The sequence below is a fragment of the Aedes aegypti genome, chromosome 3 (genome assembly GCF_002204515.2).
Source record: "Aedes aegypti strain LVP_AGWG chromosome 3, AaegL5.0 Primary Assembly, whole genome shotgun sequence".
Lineage (NCBI taxonomy): Eukaryota > Metazoa > Arthropoda > Insecta > Diptera > Culicidae > Aedes > Aedes aegypti.
The window spans coordinates 261236330-261249355 of NC_035109.1; the positions used below are offsets into that span (position 1 = coordinate 261236330).

General features: G+C 34.9%; 2 protein-coding genes across 3 annotated transcripts in view; both read left to right on the forward strand.

Moving 5' to 3' along the window:
* Positions 1-2746: 2746 nt before the first annotated feature.
* Positions 2747-13026, forward strand: part of LOC5571110 (protein yippee-like CG15309) — a 304844-nt gene continuing 294564 nt past the window's right edge. Inside the window, exon 1 of one of the 2 annotated variants that reach the window (XM_021850475.1) lies at positions 2747-2849. The gene's annotated coding sequence lies outside the window, so the exon portion shown is untranslated. The remainder of the gene's footprint in view (positions 2850-13026) is intronic. The other variant, XM_021850478.1, reaches the window with a different exon arrangement.
* LOC5571108 (ras-related protein Rab-23) overlaps positions 2773-13026 on the forward strand; it is a 159998-nt gene continuing 149744 nt past the window's right edge. Inside the window, exon 1 of the mRNA XM_021850473.1 lies at positions 2773-2849. The gene's annotated coding sequence lies outside the window, so the exon portion shown is untranslated. The remainder of the gene's footprint in view (positions 2850-13026) is intronic.

Here is a 13026-nt window from a genome sequence, read left to right on the forward strand (position 1 = left end):
TTTCAAGCTAATCAGCCCCTCCTAGTGGCAGTTTGTTGAGTGAAGCAAACATGCAGCTGATAGCCTTTGATTAAATGAGCAACTCTGCTGAACTTATCAGTCTTCCAAATCTTCAGTATCTTGGAATATATTTAACCTCTTAACTAATATATGTGCTTCATATAGTTACATTTTTTGAGCTAGTGTCATCTAACAGTGAAATTCCTCACTAAACACTATCTAAGGGGTGCGGAGTCGAACATTTAAGTCGTTCAAATTGAACACAATCTTTTCCACGATTGCTAACCGTTGTTTGTTTGCTTGTCTCGCGGGAAACCGCATTCAAAGTACACACATAAAATACTTCACACAAAGCTTCATCAGTTTAATGCAGCCAATAAATCCAATAAATAACTTTGCATAACTTTTCTTCAAAAGTTGGCGGTTTGTGTGTTACATAAATTTTATAACAATTTTTAGCGTGACGAAATCATGACCATACATTACTAAGCATACTAAGATCATTTTTAAGAAAATTTTAGTTTGACTTCAGCCTGGCTGCTTGTTGATTTTCAATTCGCATCCCCCAGATCACTATATACTATAGTGACCCTGTTTCTGTTGCACATATTCACCGTATAAAGTATAACTTTATATAACTGTTTTGGAGATATAAGTCTCCAAAGTTGAAGATTTTTGTTATTTTTGGAACTTTCCTCACAAAAACTCCTCCCTACAATAAACCACCCCCTTTTTGAATTCTATTATATTTTTCAGTAAAACTCAATTAAATTTGCTTTCCAAAACTACAGAAAAATCGAAAAGCCATTCAAAATTCGTGAAGTTATCGCAATTTGAATTTGGGGTCAATATGACCATAATTCAAGGCATAGTCAACTATTTTAATGAAAATTACTCTAGAAAATTATTTTTAAAGATAAATGAAAAAAAGATACATGCACAAATAATAAAAAAGAACTCTCGGAAACATACCAATGTATTAACAAATCGATTCACTACCAAAAAAGTTACGGCCATTCAAAGTGCTCTACGTTCATATTGACAAACAAAGGATTAAACATCCGTATAAGTCAATACTATTTTTAAATTGCTTTGAAGGTTAGGGGTCTGCTTCACATCATCTAGAATTCCTAGTTATACTTTATAAGAAGCATGACTGTACTTGTATGTTCTTAAATAATTTATTGTACTATTAAATGTACTAAAGCTCCCACTTTCTTAGACTGAACTGCAAACTACTCCGCCACTGCTCCAAGCTGTTCGTTATGAAACAGAGACAGCGAAACAACACTTCCTGGCGCGGTGCAACGAGCGCAAGCTAGACGGCAATATCAACAACCAGCCGATCATATGTTTCCCAGCGCGTGGAAAACGGAAAGAGGTGTGAGTGGAAAAGTGGGTGTTGCGCTGTGTAGGTATGTTTTGGAAAATGTGCACACAAAACTAGTTTTTCTTGAATGAAAAAGCCATCGTCATGCTGGGTATAGGCAATGATTGACTGCTGATGCGTAGCTGGTGAAAGGACGTCTTGATCGATTTTTCTTTATTGAATTGCAGAGACCTTTTCATGATTTTGAATGGATGAATGAGCGTTGCTAAGTAACCAACAATATCATACGTATTTTGAAATTAACTACGCCTTATTTTTAAAATCAAAATATAATCAATTCTTGAATTAAATTAAATGTTGAATTAAATGCAATTCTTTGTAGTTTCTTAATCTTGTAATATCGAACATTTCAAATATTTTAAAGTTTTCATCAATTTCTATGTTTTATTGCCTGCCTTGATCTTCAAACAAATTTTGTTTGTTTTCGTTCTTGTTTACTGCATGGCAGTATTGATAGTTCCCTCCAGTCTGGTGTGCGGTATGGCACGTCTACCCATATTATGCCTTTTGCGTCGAATGTAAAAAACACGACATTCAGACTGCCGACGAACCAACACCACAGCATTGCAGCTCAAATCTACCACATACCTACATTATTCGAAAGTGTGTTGGATGCTGTTTGGATGTGGGAGCTTATTGTATAGAACATAAAGTGGAAAAAATCGACAAAAATTTGGGATTCTGTTGCGTCGTTGCAAATTGAAAACATAAAATTCTCGCGGATTCTGAATTCTTACGAATACCGATCGGGTTCAGTGAAAAACTTATCAAACGCTAAGGTTGAAAATGATCGGGAAAATGTTCTAACGTCGAGTGCAAATTACGTCGTTTGGTGCGGTGCATTTTGTGCAGGCAAGGTGTGAAAAGATGTTCGATTAGTGGGGAATCATGAACTATTTTCCCATTCGTAATTGATTTGATGAATAAGGAAAAAGTGAGGGTTTGATTTATTATGATGACAATTCGGTAACTGATCAGCAAGTGTGGAAAAGTGCTAAGAAGGTTAAAAAAAGCGAAAGACCATTCGAATGATACACCTACGTATAAATATAAAAAACATGTTTATGGTGTTAAAAATCAATAACACATGTTTGTTTAAAAATATTTTGAAAAATAAATCCAGTGGGTCATATCTGTAAACATTGCGTTGTATAAGAAAAACAATATCGTGTTGAAAAAATTGTCGGAAATTTACAAAGCAACAGCAAATTTGCGACGAGTGAATAAATCAAAGTGCAACGAAGTAATGATTTGATTATAGCTAAGGTGTGTGATTATACTTACATATATGCAGTTCTAAGTGCAGTTACTGTACAGATTACATAACATACATACCTACTGCTCTGTTGGATGGATCGATGTGTGAATGCATCAGGCAGATGGTTAGTGCGGATGCGAAGTGCATATGCAAATGTTGACGACGAAATCCACTTAGAAGATAACTTCAACTAAGTTCTCGGTAAGTTTGTGATTTTTTTCGTAAATGTTATTTCAATCATGCTGTTGATAGAATTTTAATTCAAGGGGGAATTTCTAAAAGGTATATAATTTTCCAGAGAAGTATTCAACTTTTACTCATGAATCTATTAATTATTGTCATTAATTACACTGCGGAGCATTTATTTGTGTCAACTACCAAAGTACCTCTTTTTACTTATTTTTGGATTGCTGAACCCTGGGAGGGAGGCACAAATACTACACACGAAATTGGATACAATTTGTTTTCCAAATTGCAAGATAACTCCAGCTCGCCAACGACAATCAAGGCAGGCTTAGTGAAAATCGCTAGTTTTCAATTGTTGTGTACCTTCGATCTTTCTGGACTAACATTGAAAAAGGGCCACAGTTTTCTATGCGTTTAGTTTTCAGTTTTAATGAAAACAGAAAAAAGAGCCTTTGGAATAACGTTATTTTCAATTAGAATAAACGGTGCTCTCGTGACGTTACTTTTGAATGTGCATGAATTGATTCTAAATCGATTTTTGCTTCTTTTGATGAAATGCAAAAATATGCTTTGTCTAATTACGCCCTTTTTTAATGTTTGTCCATTGTTCAAGACCCGGGCTCACAGTGACAGTTCGTGACAGCAAAATCTCGGCTCACTGTGACGTAGAGAAATTTTGTATTGGTTTCTCCCTCCCAGGCTGAACCTATTGCCGTTTTCAGAAATATCATAGCACGTCATGTTTTTATTAGCTGTTGATAATGCAGAATTTGATGACTTTAGACAACTTGCATGCAAGTTTTATGACGATTTATTAACCTAATTTGCCACAGAATTCAAACTTTATATGTTAAGCAATGCCAATCAACAAAGTTCACCATACTTCCGATGCTCAATGCTTAGTTTTCGATGATATAGAAAAGTGTTGTATTTTGCAATATAATATATTTGTTTCTCAAAGACTTTTGTATGAATACTGCAAACATGTTGAATAAGTCGATTTAGTCGTAATTTAATCGTGAAAATTAAGCCACATTATATCGTAATTAGATGTGAAAGTCCTATTTTGCATGCTGGATGGATCAGATCAGTGTATTGAATTATAACTTAAATACCATGTGCACATCAATAAAACCACTGTTTTATACTATGTTTGCCTTCTGTAGCTCAAAATTGTGACGACATTCTGAGAATGCCATCAGATTCTGCAACCTCACTTGCACTAGAGACCCATAACCGCAGAATATTTTTAGTGAATCTTTCACTATTTCTTGAACTTTCTTCAAAACAAATGTGAAAGTTGTCTCTCCAACATGGAGTATTTGAAGATAAACTAAAAATGAACAATACATCATGGATATCTCGTCATCGATCTAGAAGTAAGAATTAACTATCTTTCTTACAAGTAACGTCACGTCTTCTAACTACAGTTTACATCAGCGCTGTCCAACGTACCACACTCGGGCCACATCCGGCACGTGGTTTCGTTTTGTGCGGCCCAAGAGGAGTTCAAAGATTTCCTAGGCGCGTTGAACGTTCCATCAACTTAGAGTATACCAAAGCTAGTAAATTGGAGCTAAAATTTCAGTTTAATGATCCATTACATAGTATATCGTCTAAATTTACCATTCATTTATCATCTGAATAGTGTAATTCATTTTTTATCAAGCTTGAACAAATACCTCCGTGTTGATTGCAAATCGGCTAAATCAGTCAAACATAATCTCCCTGAATAATGGCAATGAATTTTGAACAATGTTTCAAAATTCATTCTCACAAGATTATGGACATCATTTTCACTGAAAACTTGGGAATATTCTCAAAGAAAGTTAAACTGGGTTGTAACACAATCTTCGGCAGAGTTTCACAGTATCCTACCCAGGAAGATAATCGAATCTGAGACATTCCTGGGAGAATTTTTCACATATTTTAAATAAATTTCTTATAAAATTGTATGCTAGAATATTAGAAATGATTAGACATCATCCTCTATTTTTCAGAACAGGATTCTAAAATATATTTTGGAACAGATTTTGAGGATTCAGAGAATCCATTGGAGTCGAGCAAGTTTTTCAGTTAAAATAAGGAGGAAATCCGACAGAATCTTGTCTAATATCTGACAGTGCTCTGGAAAGTTTCATTAGAAAATTCTTGATATCATTCGAACAAATTCCATGAAGAATTCTGAGCTAGACTAACATTATCCTGATAAAATTATCATTACAATCTTAGGCACGTTCACCACATAAGCAAGAGATGCTCTGAAACAAAAAAAAAAAAAAGATTTTAAAGGAAACCTTTTTTCCTCTGACTACTTAACGGTTTTACGAAAATGATGGAATTGCTCGTACTAAAACAAAATTAGACCCACCGTATAATATTGTTTCAATTATTAGGCCCGCGGTTCGTAAAGATTGGGAAGGCTTCACATAATTGCGAAACTGCCCAAAATTAAAGTGACAGTTTGTTTGAAGCAAATAACTGAACAGAATTGATATAAAGTTTATAGGGGAAAAGCCCTAATTTTCGACCCATCCGGCGATTTTGGCCTACTTTGTATGGCAATCCGAAAATTGGCACAGAATTCTTTTAGGTTGAAAATTAGTGCTTTCCCCTAATTTTTATACACAAACATTTTCTAGTAATAACGATTCGTATTATATTCGTATTTTGATTCAAATCCGTTGTTTTGAACAAAACAGTCTAGAAAATTGATCCCAAAATATCGACCCTTGTATATTAAATTTGTGCATACTTATTAGCTAAAGAGATTGATTTTCTAAATAGCATTACGACTACAAATGAAACAAACATATTCTGCAAATTCTTAAACGTGCTTCGGTAAACTTCAACATCCAAAACATAAAGGACAAATAGGAGACACTATACCAGTATGAGACTTTATAAAATTACATATTGGTATTGCCTGTCGAGTAGTGTTCATCCAGATATTTAGGAAATATATATTCAACATGCATTTTAATTATATTGTCATGAAAACTTTTAAAGGGACCAAATCTATGATTCAGGGGGGCCCCCTTGGCCCCCCATTATTTACGCCAATGTTTAAGATTTTGTCAGTCCTGTTCTAAAATTTTAAGAATGACTGCATTTTATAAAAAATCCTACTGAGAAATCTGTCACATATCAACCTAGCTTTATGTCCGTGATTTTGTCAAAATTATGTCCTTCTTGTGCAATATTTGTATTGAAATATTGAATGCACTTACTTTTTTGTTTTAATAATATTTGCCAAGTTTGGTGAAGAAAACTATTGAATAAATTTATTTTCAAGATTGTTTGAAAGTCAATGTTGCTACGTTAAATCGACAGGCTTTGTAGGTAATTAAGTCAAAGTCATACAAAATGATAATGTGGATTATTGAGAAAATTTGAATTTTACGTTTTAATGAATTTGCTCAATTTCCTTTCGAAATGGATTCTTAAAAGTAGTAAACTTAATGCTCTAAACACAATTTGTACGAAAAAACTTAAGACTTTTCACAATTTGTTTAATAATCTGCGAGAGATATGTACTAAATTTACTTTGGATGATCAATAAAAATCGATAGAAGTATGCAGTCAGAGTGGACCAGATGCTTATTACCATAACAGCGAGAATGATTAGCACATTGAAGAATACGTGGAAATGAAAAACATTTCAAGTGGTTTGCCAGTTTGTTTGACATAGAATTATTCTTTTTCTGATCCATCAAGAAATTCATAAATGTTACTTAATTAGATTTATTTGATTTTGATATTTGACCATTTCCTATATTTGGATGAGTGGTCAGAAATTACAACAATTTCTGTGCAGTCAGAGCGGAGTGTCAAAAAGCAATTGCATTTTTTGAGTCGATTTCAAATTCCGATAGAAGTTTTTGGTAGTTCTATAAACCCGCTTATTGGACCAGTATATATTGGCCGGTACTCAAGATTTTCACTTGGTCCACTCTGACTGAACACATATTTGAATATTCCTGGTCTTCAATGCCATGAGCCTACAAAACTTATAGTTTACTGTCTTTTTCGGTAGTCGTGTTGATGTTTAGAATGTCTTTGTCTTATAAATTTCTAAGTGCAAAACAAACTTCAATATGTGTGTAGGATTTTCAAGGTTGCTTTGAAGAAACAATGACATCGAAAAATGCAACAATACATAGAAGATTCTATGATAGATGGACAGTTCAGAGATCTGCCATAATAAATCCTTAGAAATAATAAGAGAATAATGAAAATTTCATTTTTTTATGATTGAATTACATTTGAAACATGCTGATTTGTTTAATTTTAATCTAATTCAAACTATTATACCATAAATTGAAGTAAAAATGATCGGTAGTCGCATTGTGTAATATGAAGTATTTTCTTGTATTACGAATTCTAATTTCAATGAAATTAATGTAATATTACAGACCCATGCGTGGTGTGATATTGAAGTGATGTGCCATTTCAGTTTCAGCACAGTTTTCATTATCAAACACAAACTATTGAACAGTCTTAGGAAATTATCGAAATTACTATCGATCGAATTAATAATAAACATTAGTTTTTAAAACCAATTGTGACAGATTTGCCACACTTTCGTTATTTCTGCATATATTTGACAAAACAAGCTGAAAATTAAGTAAATTACGCTTACGTCACTCTATTAGATTATGACAAAGAACTTCTATCCATGAATCCCACATCTTTTTCCTCCCTCACTAATCAACGCCGTTTCCATGGTGATTGTGGAGATGCAGAGGTATTCTCGGTCTCTATAAGCCAACAAAGATTACACACTCGTTACAACATTCCTTCCTCATCCCACTGTAAAGACGGCGCTGTTATTGATCAATAATACACTCTTAATAATACTGAAAATTACTGTAGACGTAATTCACGTTATGACTGCATGATACATGATGTAAATGATGGAAAGACACAAAATCGTTCTCTTGAAGTTGTATTGATCAAAAAATGTAATTTTTCATGATAAAGAACACGAAAACGATGGCACTGTGATCGACATTTTCCAAATCAGACAATAAGGTATTTTAAATTCGACACAATTTTACGTCGTTTGGATCGATTCTCTCGATTTAAAAGACGTAAAATCACATGGTTTTTGAAGTATGTATGAGAACTAAAAAAAAATGCGCTTCGAGAATAATCGGAGAGTCCCATCCCTTATTCGTTTGGACCGAAGTGCAATTCTTAGCAGTTACGATCAATCAAGGAGCAGCAACCACTGATATGTACAGTCAGCCTATGCTTTGCTATGCTTGTGAGCACTTCCACATATGAACTTTCTCTGCAAATGTGGCTATTTTGCATCGGATGGTTGGCCCGGGGAAGTCAAGGAAAATTCTATCACCAGGTCCCAATTAAAAAACTATATTCGATTATGATCGCTTTGTAGGGTCATTTCGGATTTATTATTTTCTAACATAGGTAAGTTATAATTGGTTTACTTGGTTAGGATTACTATTAATCGGAACAAGTTAATACAGTAAACTAGCCATAACTCGATATTGAAGGTATCATCTAGTTAGGGAGGTATCGAGTTATAGAACAAACATCCAGTGCAACTGCGATCCAAGGCTATCGAGGAACCCATGAAAACCTACTATGGACCAATGCACGAGTTCACTGTTTGACGTTTAAGCGGTGCCGTGTTATTTATGTGGCCATGGTAACGAGTGAATTTGGCACCGCTCAAACGTCAAATTAATGAACTCGTGCATCGGTCCATAACTATGATTCTCTAACTCTATTTCGAGATTCGAAATATCTAGTGATGGAGAGTTGACTGTAAATGTATTGTACTGTGCTGTTGGAGATCTAATGTGGGTGCAATAAGTGTAAGATATAAACTCCATGTTCAGCATTATTTGGTTTATTGATTATGGTCATTTCTGTACTACGCATTATATTGAAAACATATTCGAAAGAAAATAACACTATATAGGACAAATTTGTCTCGGAACATGAACAAAAGATTTTGCGACTTGAAAGTTGGACATTTCATCGACAGTCACAAAACTTTATTTGTTAGGAATTCTCTATCTGAATGTGTCTGAAATGTTGTGCAAAAACCTGGTCTAAGATTCGATCAAACTTCGTGTGATGGTAACAAAGGAAATTCTCAACAGGACGGATATGTGCAGAAGAACCATATGTATATAGGTACATACAATATTATGATTGCGCAAATCGAACACAACCCCGTGTATCGTAAAAGGATCGATCTCACTGTTATGTGTTGCTAGTTTTGCTGGGATTTTGTTGTCAAACTGGACCATTTCGACGGGATGATGATATTGGTAGGTTTGTGGAACGAACACAGTCGTCGAACTGCAGACCTATAAAATACGCCCGCCCCAGACACCAGCCTCTAGATCTAGATGTGGGTATGTAGCTATAGAGGTTCGTGACCAGTTATGTGACGAAAATTGTGTGAATGTCGTGCCAACATGGAGCTTTGGACATGCGCACATCGTTTGTTATTATTATGGTTTGCTGCTTCTTTCTGTATTATCAGGGAAGATGTCTGTTTGGGTTCAACGCGGAGCATTCATCGATTTTTCACGTTCACTAGTGTTACACTGTTGGACTTACATACTGGTTCCCGTTGGATCTAAATGTAGGTATTGTATATGTTATAAATACAGATTTCATAAAGTGTGCGTTTGTGATCTGCTGTATTATTAACTATCTGAGCGGGCGTGATTGTATGTGAACCTCCCAGCTGTTTTATGTTTTCGTACGTGGGGTGGTGCGACAAAACCTAACGAACGGTGGATTCCCATATGAGTAATTGAATTTACCCAGGTCTATCATATTCGATCAGCTATTGAACTGGAGAATATGTTCTAAATTGTAACCTATTATAGAAGTATCGGATACTAGTAGGTATTAAACTATTGAAAATATAATCTTGAATTCTTGACTAAATGACAGTTGGTGTAGTGTGAAAATAAGAAACGGGTTCTTAAGGTAACACGGAAGACCGTGTTATTTTTCCTATCTTTTGTCTCACTATAACAATTATCATAAAACTTTGCGGAAGCAAATCTCTAGTTTTAGAGAACCGATGATGCTGAAAACTTAATGGGTTGTGCACGGGTGAGCTAACAAGAGTTTCGTCAACTATAAATCAAGCGTGAAAATCTTAAGTATGAGATATTAGAGTTTGAAATTTTCGCAATGCTGATATCTTCTTCTTCTTCTTTATGGCGTTACGTCCCAACTGGGACAAAACCTGCTTCTCAGATAAGTGTTCTTATGAGCACTTCCTCAATTATTAACTGAGAGCTTTCTTTGCCGATTGACCATTTTTGCATGTGTATATCGTGTGGGAGGTACGAAGATACTCTATGCCCTGGGAATCGAAAAAAATTCCTTTACAAAAAGATCCTCGACCAGCGGGATTCGAACCCACGACCCTCAGCATGGTCATGCTGAATAGCTGCGCGTTTACCGCTACGGCTATCTGAGCCCCTGATGCTGATATGTGTCTAATGAATATACCTTATTTCGTATTAGTTCACTTATCAAAATTCAACCATACAACTTTTATTTTTAGTTGAAACAAAATTCTAATGAAACTATATCAGTAGTTCTCAACCTTTATGAAGCTGTGTAACCCCCTTTGAAGTCCTACAAACATCTCGCGGATCGCTAAAAGTTGATATTCTTACAATTATTGTTTATGGAGACTTGGCAAGGATCTCAGAATGATTCAACAAATGTACTTGGTAGACAAACACTAAGCATTAAACCAGAAGTCTCTCATGTACCTTTCCAAGAGTTCGATAAGGAGTTTCCATAGAGGCTCATGTCAAAATCCAAAAAAGTAGGAAGTTGTTTCCGAGATACAACCGCCAAGTTGACGTTGGATAATGTTAGCTTCTTCTATTTCCTGGCTTGAGACCGTCACGAACTTATGAAAGATTTCTACTGATAAAAATCCAAACAATTTTCATACTATTTGTTGCATGTCAATTCTGACCTATTATGGACATTGTGTGTTATTATTTGGTTGGATCGATTACAACTTCAACACCGATCGCAGAATCGAATTAAGAAGAAGCATGAGCGGTAACTCTTGCTCCCCAAACAAATATTCCGGTTGAACGTTAGGTCCACGCATGATCCACAAAGATTGGTTGCTTTAGTGGGTTCCGAAGCCAGTTTGTGGTTGAGGTACTTCTCCATGAAGTCCGCGAACTCCATGTTCTCCTTTTTGCTCAAATCGATGTTGAAGTTGCCTGTCACGATGATTGGTATGACATCCTTTTGATACTCGAAGAAGTTCCGTGCCATGGAAAACTTCTTCTGCTTCGTCGTGTTATCCGGAGAAAAACCGATAGTGCCCGATAATTTATTATAGTGATCTCGGCAAATCCCACAGAAAGAGAAACCTCAAAGTTTAAGCCCAAAATCTTGTCTTAAAGGTGAATTTTCAAAATATAAAATATGGTATTCAATTAGGGTAAGTGTTCCCTTAGTTGTTGGTGTGCCTATAGTTGCGGTAGTGCCGTTTTCACTGATTTTATTACATTAACCACAGAACCGACACTGCAAATCGACGTATTGGCTTGTTGATACGCGGAATAATTGAAGAGCGTTCAAATTGCTTTAAAATTATGAAATATCACTAAAATTGCTAAAAGTTTACTTGCTTGTACTAATAGTTGCGGTAAGGTGTTCCTATCCCAGACAACCAGAATGCACGCATAACGAAATCACCTTTTGCGTTATGCGATGCTTATATGTGCAAAGTTTCACGTATAAGATGTTGCGAAAAGGCCTTATACGTACAAAAGTGGAGGCGATATACGTGCATATTTTATATGATGAAAAATAACATGCAATGCGAGTGTGTAAATTTTATTGCGAACTAGTCCGTACTCTTATGCGACTCAATTTGTAATAACAATGCTGATTTGACAGCTGCAACGGATTGATCCGACTTACTTTGTACGAGTATACGGAGCGAAACGAAATGTACGAATGAACTCATAAAATAACGTTTTATGCGAGAAAATTCATGGTACGAACGATATCATCCACCATGTAGTGCGGGTGTGATGACATTTGTGTAACTAAACGACTTTGTTTGATATCTTTTATGCGACTGCTGGTTGTCTGGGATGGTGAAGGATCCCATAAGAAAACAACGGATACCGCAACTATAGAAACACACATTAAACATATACCGCAACTATAGGAACAGTGTACCAATAGTGGAGGTATTATTTTTCACTGACATACCGCCGTCAATGGTCGTTACGTCCCGTTACAACATTAACATGTACATTAATTGCGCATCTTGAATTTGGGCGTTTAAACGAAGTTCTATCGTACTTAGTACCTCCACTATTGGTACATCTACCCTAAGTCTACATAATTTTGTTATTTTTCGACCAATTTTGAAGCTTTGCCTTTACCTAAGAATGATGCCTTTCTCTTCATATTTGAATTTATAAACAGTTTGTGGAACACCAAATTTGTCTCAAATCTACACTAGTTATTGCAACTAGTGTTAGATAAAAGTTTCACTCATTTTAATAAAAAATCATCTCTATTTGACCATAACTTCATGAATACCTAAACGATTCCAAATAATTTTAAATGCTTTTGAAGCTAATTTAGTTGTGTTAACTGTGTATTTGACTAAATTTGACTAAAAACTGTTTTTTACATAGTTATTTAACAAAAAATGCACAAAAGATGAGTAAAAAGTTGGGTAAAATTACTTTTAAATAAGACTAGTTTTGATTTTAGACAAATGTGTTATTTTGAAAAATATTAATACATATAATTTTGAAGAGAATGATGCTAAAAGTTTCAAAATTGGTTAGAAAATTACGAAATTATGGTGATTTCAATTAAGGTCGTCATGGTTGATCAATGTTAACCAAATTTTCATTTTAAATATAAGGAAGCTAGTCTGAAGAAAGGACCTAAAATACAAATTTTGTTATACAGTAGTTTCTCCACTCAACACCAGAGCCGTAGGCATATGCTCAACCGTTATGGCTCACACAAGAATTTTAAATTTTTCATACAAAAAGCGTTGAAAATTCTCAATTTTAGCGTTACATAATAAATGGAACGCTATTTCGGCTGATGTCGGTACATTAAATTAAGTGTGAATGCTTTCTCGTAGAATTATTACCAAAATTGATGTGTTCGAAACAAG